Source organism: Cavia porcellus, unplaced genomic scaffold, assembly GCF_034190915.1.
Source record: "Cavia porcellus strain 051 isolate PalLab524CR breed Dunkin Hartley unplaced genomic scaffold, mCavPor4.1 scaffold_13, whole genome shotgun sequence".
NCBI lineage: Eukaryota > Metazoa > Chordata > Mammalia > Rodentia > Caviidae > Cavia > Cavia porcellus.
Window position 1 is genome coordinate 63,085,690 of NW_026947496.1, and position 20,487 is coordinate 63,106,176.

The following is a 20,487-nucleotide window of genomic DNA, read 5'->3' on the forward strand; positions in this document are numbered from 1 at the left end:
AAGAAATTAAACAATACCTACAAGCAAATGAAAATACAAATACAACTTACCGGAATCTGTGGGATGCAATGAAAGCTGTCCTCAGAGGAAAATTTCTTGCATTAAGTTCCCATATCAGGAAAACAGAACAAATACATAAATAACCTGATATTACACCTCAAACATCTAGAAAAAGAAGACCAAGTTAAGTCCAAAGCCAAAAGAAGAGAGGAAATTATAAAAGCCTGAGCAGAAATTAATGCAATAGAGACTATGAAAACAATCCAAAGAATCAATGAATCAAAGAGTTGGTTCTTTGAAAGAATAAAAAACCTGATAAGCTCTTAGCCAACCTTATCTTAAAAAGGGAAGAAAAAGCTCAAATTCATGCAGTAAGGAATGAAAAAGGCGAAATCACTACAGACTCTGTAGAAATATAGAAAATCATCAACACCTATTTCTAAAACCTCTACTCTCATAGGTTTGATAACATAGAAGAAATAGACAGATTCCTAGAAACATATGAAGTGCCAAAGCTAGGTCAAGAAGATGTAAAACTACGGAATAACGCAATTTCTATTAATGAAATTGAAAATGTCATTAAGTCCATAGCTACAAAGAGGAACCCAGGCCCAGACGGATTCATTGCAGAATTCTACAAGAAGTACAAAGAAGACTTAATGCCGACACTCCTCAAACTCTTCAATGAAATTGAAAGGGAAGCAATCCTTCCTAAGTCATTCTTGGAAGCAAATATTACTCTAGTGCCAAAACCTGAAAAAGACCCAACTAAAAAAGAGAACTACAGACCAATCTCCCTAATGAACACAGATGCAAAAATCCTCAATAAAATATTGGCAAATAGGATGTAGCAAATCATCAAGAAGATTATACACCATGATGAAGAGGGATTAACCCCAGGCATTCAGGGATGGTTCAACATACATAAATCAATAAATGTAATCTACCATATCAATATAGTCAAAAGGAAGAATCACATGATCATTTCTATAGATGCAGAAAAAGTTTTTGATAAGGCCCAACATTCATTTATGATAAGAACTTTACAGAAAATTGGGATAGATAGTGTTTACTTCAATACAATAAAGGCTATCTATGACAAACCAACAGCCAGTATCATACTAAATTGAAGGCTTTTACCTTAAAATCAGGCACAAAACCAGGATGTCCCTTATCACCGCTCCTATTTAATATAGTACTGGAAATATTAGCCAGAGCTATTAGACAAGAGAGAGAAATAAAGGGGGTAAAGATAGGAAAAGGAGAAGTTAAAGTATCATTTTTTGCAGATGAAATGATACTCTACTTAGAAGACCCCCAAAACTCCATTAAAAGACTCTTAGATATAATAAATAAACTTGACAATGTAGCTGGATACAAAATCAATACTCAAAAATCAATAGCATTCCTATACATTAACAAAAAAATCATTGACAGAGAAATAAGAGAAGCCACATCCTTCACACTAACAACTGAAGAAATGAAATATTTAGGAATTGCTCTCATGAAAGAAGTGAAAGACCTACACAGGGAAAATTATAATACACTGAAAAAAGAAACTGAAGAGGATCTCAGAAAGTGGAAAGGCATCCCTTGCTCATGGATAGCAAGAATAAATATTGTGAAAATGGCCATTCTCTCAAAACTGTTATACAGATTCAATGCAGTCCCAATAAAAATACCATCAATGTACCTCATAGATCTAGAGAAATCATTCCTCAAATTCATCTGGAGCAAGAAGAGACCTAGAATAGCAACGACAGTTCTAAGCAGCTAAGGCAAGGCAGGAGGCATCAAAATCCCTGACTTGAAGTTATGCTACAAAGCAAATGCAGTAAAATCAGCATGGTACTGGAATCAAATCAGAGCTGAAGATCAATGGAATAGATTAGAAGATACAACCACAACTACAAAAACCCTCAACTACCTTCTGTTTGATAAAGGGGCCAAACATGTTAACTGGAAGAAGGACAGTCTCTTTAATAAATAGTGTTGGAAAAACTGGCTCTCCATATGCGGAAAACTAAAACTAGACCCATGCCTATTGCCATGTACTAAATTAAAATCTAAATGGACCTGAATATTAAAACAGAAACCCCAAAACTATTTGAAGACAAATTGGGTTAAAAAAAAAAAAAAGACATAAGGGTAGGTAGAGAATTCATGAACAGGACCCAAACTGCACGGAAAATACTTCCCAGCATCAATAACTGGGATCATGTCTTATTAAAGTGTTTCTGCATGTCAAAAGAAATCTCCAGCATAGTGAAAAGAAAACCCACAAACTGGGAAAAAAATCTTAGTGAACTGGCCTCAGACAAAGGACTTCTGTCTAAAACATATGAAGAATTAAAAGTAATAAGAACTGTGGGAGTAATAAAATCCAAAATGTGTAATTGTTATTGTACAAAAGAAAGTGCTCTAAAGAATATAATTGCATATATATTTAAGTGTAGAAGATAGATAACCATATTACTGAGTTTTGTTGGATCATTGAACAAAACTGTTTCCAATCTCACTGTTTGAAAGTCCACTTTATGTGCTTTAATTTTGTCATGAACAACTATTTCTAAGATAACAATTTGTAATCTATTAACTAGTAATTTCCTACTGTTTATTTTTTTCTGAAATTCTGTATAACTTGTACCCTTTTTCTGTTTTTTTCTTTTTCTCCTTAAATAAAAAAAGATAAAAATATGAATAATTAAAAAAAATCAGACCCCCAAAATTCAAAGATCCAATCCAAAAATGGGCATCTGAGATGAATACACAATTCTCAGATTAATAAATACAAATTGGCAAATAAATACATGAAAAAATGTTCATCATCATTACTCATTAGAGAAATGCAAATTAAAACCACACTGAGGACTTCCAGGAGAACATGGCAGATAGATAGCAGCAGCTATGGAGGCTCTCTGAGATACCCCGCTTAGAGTCCAGGAATGGTGCAGTGCGAGGATTCCTAAGCAGGGGGAGATGTACCCTGCCGACCCAGGAATGAACTAAGCTAAGAGAAACCAACTGGAAATGCAATCTCGGTGCTATAACAGGAACAGATAAGGTCTCAGCGCAGAAGCTAGAGCCTGCACCACTGGAAGCTGTGATTTGAATTTCCTGCTGCTGCTGCTGTGTCTGAAGCAGCATAGCAGGGAGAGAGATGCGTGAAAACCCTGAGAGTGGGAACCTGCGAACGGAATTGAGAGCGGGATTAGCAGGGAGTCCTGCATTGACCTGCGGTGAGTGAGCAGAACGGGGACCCTTCCATAGAGTAGGAGGCTTCAGCAAAGGACATTATGGGATGGGGCAGACTTGCCAGAACAGGATGCTGCAGTGACTTTAGTTGCATATTCCCCTCTCAAGCGGGATTGGTGGGGAGTGCCTGGCCTGGGTGACACCGCTGACTAAGACCCAGTAAGCTAGACCAAACCAGGTCCCAGCGCTTGGAGGTGTACCCTAGCAGTGAAGACTTCGGTAGGTTGACCTGGAGGGGCGGGCCCAGCAGAGGCTGCCCAGATCTGTGTCTCCCTAGTACACTGCACGGGGCAAGAACACCTAGCCGGCGCAATTCAAACAAACTGTAACAGACAAAGAGAAAAAAAAAACTGGGCCTCCTATACTTACTTGTATGGAAGAAACAAAAAGTATGGGAAGAGGAAGCAACAAGAAAGGGTCCTCAGTCCCCAATCCTGAGAACACTGATCCAGGAAAGGTAAATGCAAAAGAGAATGAAGACAGAAAACATGCAATATCAAACACGGCACCTATAGACATAAAGCGGTATCTCCGGAGCCTCATAGACGAGTTCAAAAATGAAGTATTTAATGAAATAAAGCAAGAAATAAGTGGAATAATTAGAGAAATGCTAAGCACCGCCCAAGAAAAAACAGATGGTGGAATGGAAGAACAGAAAAAAAGGGGAGAATTGTTTGATGGAGAAAATAGAGAAAACATAGAATACGTGAAGCAGGTTCAAAGAGATTACCAGGAAACTAAAAACTCTATTGAGAGCTGGCATAACAGCTTGAAAGAAACTAAGGATAGATTATCAGAACTGGAGGACAGATTTGTAAGGTGGGAGCATGAAATGAAAAACTTCTTAAAAATAACAAGAAAACTAGGGGCTGGGGATTTAGCTCAGCGGCATAAGTGCCTGCCTTGCAAGCAGGCAGTCGTGAGTTCGATCCCTGGTACCAGTAAAAACGAAAAAGACAAAAAAAAAAAAAAAAAAAAAAAATAACAAGAAAACAAACAGCAATAATACAAAGACTAGAAGATGATAAGAGAATCTATAACCTAAGAATTAAGAACATAAAAGAAGTAGGGACACAAACAAATGGAGTATAAAAGCTATTCACAGAAATAATCCAAGAGAATTTGCCTAATTTAGCAAAAGGTAAAGATACTCAGATGTATGAGGCATACAGGAACCCAGCCACCTACAACCAAAACAGAGCTACACCCAGGCATATAATAATCAAAATTCCAGAAATCCAATATAAGAACAGAATATTAAAAGCCATCAGAGACAAGAAACAGATCACTTACAAGGGAACACCCATCAGAATTACAGCAGACCTCTCAGCACAAACCATCAAATCATGAAGAGCGTGGGGGGAAATAATTCAAGCTTTGAAAGATAATAACCTCCAGCCAAGATTGATATATCCTGCACAACTGTCCCTAGAAACTGATGGAAAAACAAGGTGATTCCAGGATAAAAAGGAACTAGGGGAATTTGCAACCACCAATTCACCTCTACAGAGAATACTGCAGGATATTCTAAGGAAAATACCAAGATTCCAGAAACAGTGGCAGAGAGGCCACAATGAATGGAGCAGAAAGCGAAATGAAGAAGACAAACTGACAACTAATGACAGAAAAAGGAAGTGAGGCAGAGAAGATTGGATGGTAGGAACAGCTATGGAGAAAACAAGACATCATAATGGCTAGTGCTGATTTAATATCATCTTGTTTTGAAGTCCCATAAGCTTTTATTCGTCTGTCTCCATTGGTCTTAACAGGTTGTATCTTATTGGATTTTATTATATGTGATAATATAAGCAAAAACTTTTATAGACAAGGAGATTATACAGAAACCATTGTTCATTTGCTGATAGTTGGTTCTAAATACCCTGTAATTCTGTCATTCTCTTGAATGGTTTTACATTGTCTTGATATGTTTGGTGCTATAGTATACGAAGTTATACTCAAAGATTTCAAGGAAGGAGACACTATGGTAACTACTTTTATGTCAGGATATCTTGTGGTGAAACACTATTTTGCTTAAATGGTTATGTTTTGACCTGCGCTGTTTTGTTGTTATGCCCTCTTTTATCTCAGTCTCCTTTTTAAAAATTATTTATTTTTATCTTTTTAATTAAGGGAAAAATAAAAAATAGCAGGATACATTATAGTAACCCACTTTGATTTCCTATTAACTTGATTTGAAACCCTGTATTGCCCTTATCGTCTTGTTTGGACTGATTTTCCCCTATTCTGCTTTGCTTGATAGCACCAAGTTCGAAAGTATAGGCAACAACTGTGAAGACAATAAGATTCATTGTGATGCCCATTCTGGTTGACTATTATCTTCTTTTAAAGTCCTGTAATGTCTCCAATGTTTTGGTTTTATTCTTTACTGTTTTGTTCAATTTTATTATAACTGATGATATAGGCATTTCTTTTTAAGATAGCAAGAGGCAGTATGGTAACCATTGTTGATCACCTGATATTTTGTTTTTACAGTATCTATTATCCTTTTGATTTGACTGACTCTGTTCTGTTATGTCACATTTGGTTTTACTCTCTTCAAAAAAAAGTAATAAAAACTTTGGGAGTAATAAAACCCAAAATGTGTAATTGTCATTGTACAAAAGAGAGGAAAAGAAAGTGCTCTAAAGGATATAACTGCATATATATTTAAGTGTATAAGATAGATAACCATATTACTGAGTTTTGCTGGATCATTGAACAAAACTGTTTCCAGTCTCACTGTCTGAAAGTCCACTTCATATGCTTTAATTTTGTAACTTGAACAACTATTTCTAAGATAACAATATGTAATCTATTAACTAATGATTCCCTACTGTTTATTGTTTCTGAAATTCTGTATAACTTGTACCCTTTTTCTGTTTTTTTTTCTTTTTCTCCTTAAACTAAATTTAAACAAACAAACAAACAAACACACTGAGATTCCATCTCACTCCTGAAAGATTGGCCAGGATCAAGAAAACCATCAACAACAAATGCTGGAGAGGCTATGGGGAAAAAGGAACTCTCCTGCACTGTTGGTGGGATTGTAGAGTGTGCAACCATTGTGGAGATCAGCCTGGAGATTTCTTAAAAAGCTGGGATTGGAAGCCCCATTTGTTCCAGCTATTCAACTTCTAGGCATATTCCCCGAAGAACTGAAAACATCATATCACAGTAATGTATGTGCACCCATGTTTATAGCAGCACAATTTGTAATAGCCAGATCTTGGAAACAACCTAAGTGTCCATCAACTGAGGAATGGATAAAAAAGTTGTGGTATTTTAATACAATGGAGTACTATTCAGCTATAAAGAATAATCACATTGAGATATTTATAAATAAATAGGCACAGACCATACTCATAAGTAAAATAAATCAAATTCACATATCTAAATACCAAAATAGTTTGTGGTAATCATGATTCTCCATTATATTGTTTTGAAGGCTTATAAGGTTTTCATTCATTAATTGGAATGGTTTTATTCTAGGGTGTTTGATTTTATTGTCTGTGATGGTATGAACAGTTATTTTGTAGAAAATAAGACATAATAGCTAGTACTGATTTAATATCAGCTTGTTTTGAAGCCCCATCAAGCTTTTGTTCTGTCTTCATTGATTTTATCTGTTGTATCTTATTGGATTTTATTATATGTGATAGTATAAACAAAATTTTTTATAGTCAAGAGATAATATAGAAACTGTTGTTCATTTTCATTAGGTTCTAAGTACTCTGTAATACTTTTACCCTCTTGAATTGTTTTACACTTTCTTGGTGTGTTTGATGGTGTAGTATACGAAGTTATACTCAAATATTTCAAGGAAAGAGGCACTATGGTAACTACTATTATGTCAGGTTATCCTGTGGTGAAATACTATGTTGCTTAAATTGTTCTGTTCTGACCTGTGTTATGTCCTCTTTCATCTTAATGTCCCCCTTTTATATATATATATATATATTTTTTTTGTTAAATAAAAAAATGCTAAAAAAATTCAAAGTGCCCTGTAAGTAGCCATTATTCATACAGCAAAATGTGGGACTTAGAGATTGGACTGTGAGGACAGAGACCTGGGTGTGATGCTTTCCTTTTTGCCACCTCTTGGTAGGCACAAAACGCTAAGAAGTTACCCACATTTGCTAGTCCCCAGTCTTCCTCATCTGTAAAGTGGAGACAACAGTATTATCTGTTTCCTAGAGTTGTTGAGAGAATACAAAGCACTTATAACTTAGCATTTAATTGGCTTAGCTATTAAAAGTAAAGTACTGAAATTCATATTAGCTCCACTGCCACTGCCGAGCCTTTAAGAAAAGCTGTAACAGAGAGAGTGGTTGTGTATGCCTGGGATCCCTGCACTGAGAGCTGAGGAAGGAGAATCACCAGTCTGAGTCTGTACAAGCAATTTAGTGACTTAGCAAGCCCCTGACAACAATATGCAATATAATAAGCATTGTTAATTTCCTGTCATTTTGTTTTGAAATTCTGTATCATTTTTAGTGTTTTTTAAATAAACAAATATTAATGGCAAAAAAGAACAACAAAGAAAAGGTTTGAGATGTGCCTTAGTGGAAAGGCCATGAATGTGGCGAGTGGCACTTCTAGGATCAACTTTCTCTGCTTACCAGAAAGCCAGACCTACCTGTACACATCCATACATTCAAGAGGACTTCAAGTTTGAGGCCAACATGAGCTACATAGCAAGACTCAGTCTCAAAAAAAAAAAAAAATCACCAGAAACAAAAAACAAACCAAAAAGACCCTAAAAGAACCTTTGCTTTCAATTAGTGATGATGTGGAAGGAAAAAAGAAATAATGAATAAATCCCTAAGTACAAATTCATTTATTCCTCATGAACCAGAAAATGTTACTCAGGTGTCTTGCTTGGCAGATTTTAGCTTGGCTGGGGGCTTCATGGTGGAGGAGGTAGTAGGTAGGATATAAGGAGGTCAAAAAAATTTTTTTTGGCTTTCATTTCTGTCATGGATTTAGAACCAAACATTTTCTCACCAGCAAGATCAAACGATGAAAAAAAAAACATATCAGTGCTTGACATGGTTCACGGCATCCTACTGAATGGCAGCGAGGAAGGAGAAATATATCAAAGTATTTGCTACCACAGCATTCAGGTCTGAGGGAACAGCACAACATAAATCTCCTCTGTGAGTTGGGCCTTGAAATGGAGAGAGAAATTGCTGTAAAATGAATATTCAGTCAGGAATGTTGGTGGCCTGGTTTTCTTAAGAATTGAGCTCATTTGAAAGAAACAGAAAAAAAAAAAAGCTTGCCTATGGTCTTGATTATCTTTTAAGACAGACCCAGTAACTCTGGTTTGAGATCTGAGGTTCCTTCTCCCCTCTTCTCCATTTTCCTCTCTCCTAACATCTACTGATAGCTAAACCTGCACCAGGCTCTGGGGCCCATCCCACAGGACATCGGGTCATGGGTTTGACACAGTGCCTGCCCTGAAGCAGAAGCAGTCTCATGGGAGAGACAGAGACCCTAAACAAATGTTTTCAACAAATGTCATTGTGCTAAAGAGGAAAGGGCTCAAATACATAAGGATAAGAGCAGACAGGGGTTTCCACACTTAGTCTGGGGTTCAGGGACAGTCTCTCTAAGGAAGTGATATTTGAGCCAAGGCCTGAAGGGTAGGCAGAAATTAGCCAAGCAAAGAGCTGGCGGTGGGGCTGTGGGTAGAGAAGCTTGGTGTTTTCGAGAAATGAGGAAATGGCCAGTGGCTGAAGCTCAGAGCTTCAAGGAATGAGTGATATGTGGGGCTGGTAAGGATGGGAAGAGCCAGGGCTGACCTACTTTCTTCTCATGTTGTATGGCTCCCATTGGCCCAGCTGATGCTCCTGCTGGAGTTTTGTAGCGCCCAGTGAGTCTCTGGTGGCTTGGGTCTCTTCTCACCTTGGCTGGGGGAGCTCAACTAACCCCAGGGGCATCTTCACTCAGATGTTTCAGGACTGCAGTGGTCTGATTTCCCCTCTTTGCAACCAGCATTGCACGTGATCATGTGTTCCACTAAGAAAACCAAGTCCCCACTTCCGCCCCAGATCCAGTAATTGGTTCCCTCTCATTATCATTCATCGCAATGAAAACCTTCTGTGGGCTCTTAATCTTTCAGAAAACTAGGTTTGATTCTGCGGCTGCTCCATGTCCAGGTCTCAAGTGTACAAAGCTGAGCAAAACTATACAAGGCCATGCTGTTGAAAATCTATCTATGCTATCCTGTGATCTCACCAAATCTTCACAACAAGCCCATGTGTAGGAACTATTACTAGTGCTCATTGTATAGATACTCATTGTATAGAAACTGAGTCAAAAGGAAGTTAAATGATGATGAGCCCAGTGTCTCATTTCTGATCAATTGACAGTTTGGATTAAGTCTCTCTGGATGCAGTACCCAGGTTCGTTTTTGTTTTATTTTGTTTTTTGTACCAGGGATCGAACTCATGAACTTGCACTCGCCAAGCAGGTACTTATGCCACTGAGCTAAATCCCCAGCCCAGTGATCAAGTTCTTAACCACTACTCTCTCTTTCCTCTACTCAAGTCCTCTGGGAAAGTATCCAGAGGCAGATTCTTCTACACCTGCGGCCTTATCCAGAATGCTGCTCTACACTGCTGCTCTTCTGTAGCTGCAACTCATCTTGATCTTCTCACAAGTCCTGTAATCTGCCAGCCCTTCTCAGTCCCCTCCATTTGCCTGCTGTTGACCATTTGATTCCTAGCTGAGTGATACAGTATATGGTTGTGGACACCCAAAGAGCTACTGAAATACATAATGTTTTCCTGTGACTTGTGACTTCAAGAAAGTATTTCTGAAACAGGATGGCACCTTCCTTTGGGGATGCTTGATTGTGAGGGCACTTTGGATAGTCACAAGGATTGAAAGAGTGTGGGGCTGGAGATGGGGAAGTCTGGCGTCCTATTGGCATAAGGGGTCAGTGTGATTCTAGCTTGTGGGGCAAAGAACTTTCTGGTGTTCTCCAAGATTTGAAATGTCTGACCAGATATTTGCAATGATGAAAAACTTACTTTTCAATTTCTGAACTTAAACATGGTTCAGAATGCCACTATATCAAAAGAAGAAATCTCCAGCACTTGACCAAAGCTTGTTTGTCATTTCAGAAAATGATATCATTGGCCATAGCACCACACTTTTATCTGATACACCAGTGACACACAATAGTATCAGTTTTTACTTGTAACTACTTTGCTCATGGAGATCTTGTGTATTCTTCGTTAAAGTAAAAGGGTAAAGAAGTATTCAGTTGGATATTGTCTCACTTCTGTGAAATCTGTATTTAATCACTAAAAGCATGACATCACATCTTGTATAATCATAGTCACGCTTAAGTATTTTCATACTGAAATGCGTGTTAGACGATAAAGTACTTTCTTTTGTTTCTCCTTCATAGGACAGAACTTTACGTTAATTTTTAGAATATATGTGGTAGATATATAATACTACATATTAATTTCAGTTCAGTATAGTATAGAAAATATTTCAGAAATACTTGTTTTAACAGACAGGGACTAGGATGGATAATCGTATCAAAGCTTCCTTGGAAATCAAAGGCTCATTTTATGGGTGATAATTTACTAAAAAGATTTTGTTGTTCTTCTCTTGGATCTATGTTCAGAGGTAAGAGTTTAATTTGCTTGTCTCTACCACTCACTAGTTGAGAGTTTTCTAGGGTTTGGCTCATTGTAGAAGATTTTGATTTTTGAAGTGTCTAGTTTTTCAGAGCCAATTGGATGACCAGTGTGGTGGTGGTCTAACTACAGAATGATCTTCTGAGTCACCAAACCATGAGACTGTGTTTTATGTGCTTTTACTGCCTCATCTCTAGCATTTATTATATATAGCATTATTATATATATGTTCAATGTAGCTTGAGTAGAATTTTGTTAAATAGACAATGTGAACTTGGCGTAAGAAGCTTGAATTAATATATAGCGGTCATATTGAGTTTAAGTAACTTTAAAGTGGATATTATATTAGAAAGTGGAACCTCCTACCCTGAGTGTTAGTAAAAATATTTAAAAGATATGGCCTGTTTATAACCCTGTCAGAGTAGATGCTGGTTAAGACCAGCTGGCAAACCCACAATGGTCCATTTTAGTTGAATATTCCTTTTTTGTGCTTTTGAGATATCCCACTTCCCACAGGTTAACTATTAGGAGTAATTATTATTATTATTATTATTTTGTCTTTTTCCTTTTTATCGGTACCAGGGATCGAACTTACGACTGCCTGCTTGCAAGGCAGGCACTTATGCAGCTGAGCTAAATCCCTAGCCCCCACAGCAAACATTATTAAAAGTCTGGTGAGTATTCTTCCAGACTTAACATGTGTCCATGGAAGTCAGGGCAGGGGAAAAGGGCTTGTTCTTAAAGAATGAGATATTTTTAAATGTATTTATTAAATTTATGCAAATGAAATTTATAATGGAATACTATTCAAAAATGTATTCTTTTTTCACTTCCTATTTCACAGCGCATTAGAAGCACTTTGTGATCAAGGGTTTTGAGTAGGTTGGTTCTGCAGGAAATTCCAAAGTTCTGGTTGCCTAAAATGTTTTAAAGAAAAGAGTAGACTATCAAATGGACAATCTTCATGGGAAAATATGCCTGGAGATACATGGGTTTCTATGAATGTACTTTCTTCCCTTTTTTGAAACATATTAGAATTTTGCATTTGGTAGATCTGAATTTAAATTCCAGTGTGAACTTATGTTCTAGTGTGGGAGATAAACATTAAGCAAGTAAAGAGGAAAACAAACAACATCCATATCACTTTCAACTCTGGTCTCTGATCTGAAAAATAAGCAGCATGAAGGCTTAGGCCTGAAAGAAGGAGACCACTTTAGGCAGAAAGCCTCTGAGGAGGCCAGCCCTGAACTGAGATCCGAGGGCACGCTTGGGCCCTGGGGTAGAAGTGAGCCTTGAGTACTTGAAGAGCTGCACAGGGGAGTCTTCAGAGGTAGGATCAGAGGGACAGGCATGTGCTAGACCTCGAAGTGTCTCACAGTCTGTCACAAAAAGTTCAGATTGTTTTGTAAGGTGAGTGGCTTGTTCTGATTTAGTTTTAAAGTATCTCTGTAAAACCAACAGGATTTGCTGAGTGATTCAAGGTGTGTGTGTGCGTGCATGTAGAAAGGAATCACTGAATTGCAGTGTATGGAACGTGGGAATAACTAAGGATAGAGGTGCTGTTTAGAAATGAGGAAGGCAGGGGCTGGGGATTTAGCTCAGCGGCATAAGCACCTGCCTTGTAAGCAGGCAGTCGTGAGTTCAATCCCTGGTACTGATAAAAAGACAAAAAAAAAAAAAAAAAAAAAAGAAATGAGGAAGGCTGGGAAGGGGTCAGGGTAGTGAGTCATCTTTTGGTTAAATTAATTTTCAAATGCTTGTTTGACCATCGAGTGGGTATCAAATAGCAGTTGTAGTTTCACAAATGAGTTTAATCTGGAGATGTAAAATTTAAAGTAACATATATAGACATGTAGAGGTACTTAAAGATAGATGTATGTAAACCATGGGCGTTGACATGGGAAGGTGGTTTTATTTTCCAGTTTTTAAACATCTGTTTTGCGAAGTTTCTGAGTGATGATAAAAAGAATTTAAAAAGGGAAGAGGGAGAGGAGAAGAGAGAAGAAGAGGGGGAGAGAAGAGGAGATGATTCAGATTTTATCCATACATGATGTCTTGTAATAAAGCAAATGTTTGACTTTTACACGCACGTTTTAGCAGTCGCCCATATATGAAATATAGGACATGCACACCACCTGCTGGTCATTTCTTAGCATTTTCCAAAGTAAGTTTGTAGGGCATCAAATGTACAGATAGTTTTTGTTTGTTTGTTTTCTGAGACAGGGTCTCACTCTGTAGTGCAGGCTGGCCTTGAATTCACCGTGCAGCCCAGGCTGTCCTCAACCTTGGGGTGACCCTCCTGCCTCAGCCTCCTGAATGCTGGGATTACAGGCATGCACCACCACACTTGGCAGTATAGTTTGGTTTTGAAGTTGGATCTGTTCCAAGGCTGGACAAATACAGGAAGATACTCTCTTCTCATTCCTCTTGTGGTGACACTGAGCAGAGATAGAGAGCTGCAGCTCCCAGTCAGCCATGTGATCACGGGAAGAATAACTGAGACTTTACAGGATTATGTTACTGAGTGAGGGAGCACAGAGGGCCAGGTGGAGTATGTGCATTTTCAGTGTATGATATTTTCAACTACAGTAAGTTTATCAAGGCATAATCACATAGTAAGTCCAAGGGCATACGTGTGTACAGTAGAATAAAAGTCAAGGGTACTTGTACAGGTAGCACACAGTCATTCTCTGGGGAGACTGGAGATGCTCTGGGTATAGCAGGATCACGAAAAGAACCTGAGTTTGGAACAGAGAGAGCGCCAGACTTGAAGCTTACCTGGCTTAAGCAGGAGGCAAGGATCCTAGTCTTCAGACTCCACAGCAGCCTGTCCTGTAAAACTTCCTGGGTGATGGAAACATTCTACATCTGCACTATCCAGTACAACAGACACAAATCATATGTGGCTTTTGAACACTTGAAACGTGACTGTTGTGACTAAGGAACTTTCAGTTTTAACTATTTTAAATTAAATAGTATGACTAGTGGTTTCTGTGTTGATAACATGGTTCTAAAGCCTCAGTTTTCTCCTCTGTATAATGTGATAATATCTAGCTAAAAGTTTTTATGCCCACTGATTGGGATGATTTTGGAAAATATCTAACACTTATAACAGGCAGGAGAAATATATGTTTGAATATACATCCAATGGAATCAGTAGATCATTCCATCCACACCCCTCCACCTATCACTAAAGTTTTCATTAACCTTCTACTGTGAATTCAAAAAGAAAAACAGGGAATATGCATTAGTACCACATGTCAGGTTCTTTTTAAAAACATTCTGTTTGAAATGAATCCGTCAATGTGGTGTTTTGCATTCTTCTCTCTTTCTGAGATGGGAGACTGTATCAGCTTATGGTGAGAAAATCATCCTAGTCAATGAATAATCAAAGGCAAAGCCAAGCAGATGATAAAATTTGGCCTCCATCCTGTGAAGCCACCCACTAAGCAAAGTTGAATAAATCTGTTCAGGCTTAGCATATTTTTCAGCATAATTGGTTGCAGTTTTCTCAGACTCTTTGACTGGTTAACTTTATCCTGGGCTCGTTCCAAACTCATAAAACAGAGAGTGAAGTAAGTTTCTGATTTCAGTCTAAGTTTCTGGGAGGAGACCATAGTATTAGCTCTGACAATACTGGGAGCACGAAATGTTTGTTCAGGCTTCTCTCTCATGAATGCTGCCAACATTTGAGCTCCTGTAATTTTCCTAAATGGTTTCCTTCCCCTTAGTGAGGGCCACAGGTGATGGGAGAGAGCATCACAAAATACTAGGTAATTAAACTAATTATAGTTCTGTTGTGCAGGTTGTGAGCATTTCAAATCGTGGGATGCAGAAGCTGTGAAGGTAAATAAGAGGCAAACTTCAGAAATTCTGTGGACTTAGAGTCAGGAGATTTGGGTTCAAAGTTCTATCTTCTCTACCTATCCACAATGTCACCATGAGCAAGACCTTAACACCACTCAGAGCCTGTCTTCTTGTTCATAAAATGGACATAATGTGAGCCAGCTCAACAAACTGTGAGGAGAAATTAGACAATAGCCATTAAGTACCAGGTACAGTGCCTGGTACATCATAAGAGCATGAAAAAGAGTGGTGAGCATCATGTCACCCCCTGTTTAGTGTGGTATAGCTATGCTTTTGACAAAGACTAAAATTCTTGACATAATGTTTTTGTGTTCTCCATTTTATGGCTGCTAATGTGTTCCTCCCAATTTGGATCAAAGTTCTAATCCCAGGATGTGATTGGGAAGCTGGTCTTTAATAATAAAGTAATTAAGTGAAAATGAGGTTAGGAGGAAACCTGTTCCAATGTGACTGGTATAAGAAGAAATTTGGACCAGGACAAATACAAGGGAAGACCAACTGTAAAGACAGCACACTATAAGCCAAGGATAGAGACCTCAGAAGAAACCTGCTTTGCTGGAACTTTGGTCTTGGAATCCCAGCCTCCAGAACTGTGAGAAAGTATATGTTTGTTGTTTAATCCTCCTATCTGTGGTACTTTGTTATGATAGCCCCAGCAAATTGACACATTCACTCAGTCTGATACTTACTCAGTTTTTAAGCAGGTACTTTTTATATTTACTGTGTTGAGATTCTCGAGCAGAGAGGGAAACAACACAGAATCCCCACAGTAATGGAGTGTGCATTCTGGTGGAGCACAAAAATAAGGTAATTCCTATTGACAGTGTAAAGGCCTGGAGGTAGACGTGAACCTGGGGGCGGGGATTGAAAGAATAGAGTGGAAACGTGTTGACGTGTGAGTTGAGTGAGGTAAGAAGGATGTAAGAGAAGACTGTGGAGGCAGGCAGGGTGGACTCAGGTCACCAGCTTCTTGATTTTTTTTCCTCCAGTCCTAGGCACTGAGCCTAGGGTTGTTATACCCCTAAGCTTCATCCTCAGCCTCCCCTCTCTTTTGAGACAATGTCTCACTAAGTTGGCCAAATAGACCTTAAACTTGCAATCCTCCTTTGTAAGCTTCTGGACTACCTGAGATTTTAGATATGTTTCACAGTGCCTGGCTCATCTTCCTCTTTCGATGATTATTTGATTTATGGAGAGTCAGAACTGGAACTGAGTCCTGCTGACTCCTTGGCCACTACTGCCTTCACAGACGCCATCATGGTAATTTTGCTACCAGACCCAGGAATGTTGTAGATAACCCACCACTTGGACCTTCCTTCAGGAAAGGATTATCCCTTATGTGTTGAGAGTGACCCTGGAAAACAGTTATCTGGTGCTACCCACTTGGGGAATCGAATTAGCTGAAGAAAATTGCCTTGCTCTAGGTCATAGCTCTTTCCTGCACTCCACATCCATTGGCAAAGAGATGTGGCAGCCTACAGAGTGACAATTTGCTTTAGCTGGGAACAATTCGGAGGGGTCAGTGCAGCTTCCAAGATGCCTATGGGGTAGGCTGAGATCTTTTAAAACTACCTTGCTAGCTTGACATGGTGAAAAATTCCTGTGATCCCAGTATTTGAAAGGAGGAGCTTAAGTTCAAGATCAGCCTGGGCTACACTGCAAGACCTTGTCTCACAAAAAGATGACAACCTTACACATCAAACTTTCTCTCTAGTCCTTTGGTCTGAGGACCAATGTATTCCCCAAGAACACTACTTTATAAATATCCTGCTGCTAACCTCCTTCACATACTGCACCTCTCTGGAGCTTCACTGTTATGAGGCCCCTGTAGAAAGGCAGGCAGGGGGTGAACCAGAGAATGCAGATCTTCAAGGCTTTAAACAAGTAGATGGCTGTGTGCCAGGCAACTGTAAAGCAATGACTCACAAATCATGATTTTTAGAACCGTTCAAGGTTTCTCTAGCAGTGATCCTCATACTCATAATCCTTCTAGAGCGGTCCTTTATGCAGAGACCATCTCCACGACCCTGAAATCGTGGCTTTAGCTATTTGGACTGGTGAAAGATTAGCTGACTCAAATGGGGTTGTCTCTTTAGGTCATCTAGCAGCCTAGCAAGTGGCCTTTCACAAATGCCCCCTCAGATGCCCTCTCTTCACCTACCTAGACCTCTCTTATATCATATTCTTTTTTACATCAGTTCTATAGTTACACTGCCTCCTGTGGCTTTCCCATCCCTAATACACATTAAGTGCTATTGCCTATGATAATCTACATTCTCCTCCTCCCCCTCCCATACCTCTATTCCCTTTACTTAGCAAATAACTATATCCTTTATTTTAAAGTTGCTTTTTTAAAGAATCCACTCCTTAATTTGAATTCCCTTTCCACTCCTTAATTTGAATTCGTAGTTTTCCTCTCAGCACTTACCCAGTTTGTAAACCTCTGTTAGTGCTTGTTCATTTAGTGTCTGTGTATCCCACTAAGCTATAAGGTAACCTAAGAATGAGATCTGGTTCTTTGTGGCTCATCATTATATTCTCAGCTCCTAGCAAGTAATAGTGACACAGACACCACCAAACAGTGACTGTTTGGTGAGTAACTCATATGGATGTTGTTATTTACTAGTGACTAAATGAACTTAGTTAGATGTTTCTTTAAATTAGGTAAATGAGGGCTGCAGGATTTAGCTCAGTGGCACAAGCACCTCCCTGACAAGTATGAGGTTGTGAGTTTAACCCCCAGTACCAAAAAACAAACAAACACCCCCCCCCCAAAATGAGATAAATTAGGAAATGCACAGAGAAAGTCATTGTTGATGAGGATTAGGGCACAATAGTAGTTCTTAAAGTGTGTCCTGGGACTGCTGAAGATGTTTGAAAGCCTTTCAGGGGGGCCACAAGGTCAAATCTATTTACACATTAATATGAAGATATTATTTTTCCATTTGTCATTTTCACTGCTTTATGAACATACAGAATATGAAAAACTCATTTTTTGTCAGTGTTTGGGATCAAAAGCAAGGCCTTGTGCATGTTCACTGTACCATGGAGCTACGCCCCTCTTGAAAAGCTCCTGTAACTAATTTTTAAGTAACTACTATTTATCAAAATTATAAAAAAGATCAACAACTCTGAAGACTCTATTAAAATATACCTACTTGTCAACTATACACATCTCTGTGAGGCAGTATTGTATTCACATAACCAAAAACAATATATGGCAATGTAGAACCACCCTTGGTTCAAGGAACCAACGAACTTTGAAAAAGGAGACTTAAGAAGACTATCCAAAAGTAGAAAGGTATTCCCTGTACTTGGGTAGACAAAGTCAATATTGTTGAAATGTTAAAACTTATAGATTTAATGCAGTCTCAATCAGTATCTTAACAACATTCCTCATAGCACTAGAGAAAACAATTCTTTAAAAATTTTTCTATTTTAAACAGAATAAAACAAAAGAGAATAGAGCAAATCAAATAAGAACAGAGCAATGCAACAACATAGCACTTCACAACAAGACAACCGGACATCAATAGTAGCTACCATAATGTCTCTTTTCTTCGACATAGTTGAGCATACTGTCACACACAATAGTATCAAACATAACAGTATAATATAAAACCATTCAAAAGAATGAAAGCATTACAGGGTTTCAAAACCAAATAACAGGAAATCAACAATGGCTACTATAATATCTCACTTTCCTCAAAAAATTTGTCTATACTATGACACATAATAAAATCAAATAATCCACAACAGAATAGAACCAATCAAAACAGAAGAACAAAAGCACGGTAGGACTTCAAAACAAGATGATAGTAATCAGCAATGGCTGCCATAATATCTTGTTTTCTTCAAAATAGCTATTCCTACCATTAAACATAATAAAATCAAACAAAACATAAAACCAATCAAAAAATGAATGAAAGCATTACAAGACTTCAAAGTAATATAATAATCAAAAAATGAATGAAAGCATTACAAGACTTCAAAGTAATATAATATTACAATAATATATCCCATTATATTCAAAATAGCTGCCCCTACCACCTGACAGCATAGAATCTAACAAAACAGACAGAACAAAGCCCAACCTAACAAAATTGTGTGAACAATGCAAGAGTTCAAGATAAGATAATAAGAAACTGACAGTAGTTTCCACCTTTCCCTCCCAGGTATTTCCTCCCCTTTGCTCTTACATTATCTATTTTGCTTTTGGATCCCATTAACTTCTCCCAGGAGAAAACAATTCTAAAATTCATATGGAGCTAGAGAAGACCTAAAATAGCAAAAGCAATCCTGGGCAACAAAAGCAAAACAAGAAGCATCACAATCTCAGATTTCATGTTATTACAAAGCTACAGTGTTAAAAACAGCATGGTACTGGCACAGAAGGAAATATGTGGGTCAATAAAACAGAATAGAGGGTTAGAAACAACCCCAAGCGCACTCAGCTATCTGATATTTAACAAAGGAGCCAAAAACATATATTGAAGAAAAGATAACCTCTTTAGTATGTGATGCTGGGAAAACTGGCTATCCGCTTGCAGAAGATCTCTTGCCATGTCCTAACCTAAAATCAAAATGGACCAAAGGTCTAAATATTAAAACCAAAACACTTAATCTGCTAGAAGATAAAATAGATAAAACTCTTAAGGACATAGGACCAGGAAGGCACTTTCTAACAGAGTTCCAATTGCTCAAGAAATAACATCAGGAATCATCAAATGGGATTATATCAAATTGAAAAGCTTCTGCGTAGCAAAAGAAACAATCAACAGAGTCAAGACAATCTACAGAATGGAAAAACGTCTGGAAACTACTTCTTGGACAGAGGACTAATATTTGAAATATTTAAACAACTGAAAAAAATTGGGCATCCCAAAATAAAAGACCCTCTCAAATTAGGCAACTGAAATGAGTAGACAATTCTCAGAAGAAGTTCAAACGGCAAACAAAACACCCAACCAACCAACCAAACAAACCAACCAACGAAAAAGCCATGAGAAAATGTTCCACATCTGTGGCCCTTGCAGAAATGAAACTTACAACACCAGGATTTCATCTTACTTCAGAATGAATGACTGTCATCATGAAGTCAAACAATAACAAACTCTGGCAAGACTGAGGGGGGAAAGAAGCCTTCGACATACTGGTGGGAGGGTAAACTAGTACAACCATCCCCAAAATAAGTATGAATATCTCTCAAAAATCAAAAATCAAAATTTATTTTGACCCAAATATTTTTCTTTTAGATATCTTCCCTAAAGAGATAAAGACATAATATTATAGTGGTACATGCATACCGGTACATACAGCAGCACAATTCATAATAGCTAAATCCTAGAAGTAGGCTACCTGTCCATCAACAGAGGAATGGATGAAGAAAATGTGGTGTTTATATACAGTGAAGTACGACACTGCTAGGAAAATGAATGTACCTTGAGACAGTAGTAACGGTAAAATGTGAAATACATCAAACACACAGCCTACATGTGTCATGGTTTCCCTTATATGGTAAACTCAAAATATAAATATACAGCACCATGAAAGATGGGTAGCAGGAATATAGATCTTTGTAAAAGGGAGGAAAACTGAAAAGTGGAGGAAATGGAAGGAAGAGAGAGGAAAAGGGAGGAAAAGAAAATCAAAACGTGTTACGTACACATTTAAACTTTCAATGATGAATGTGATTATTATGTGCTGC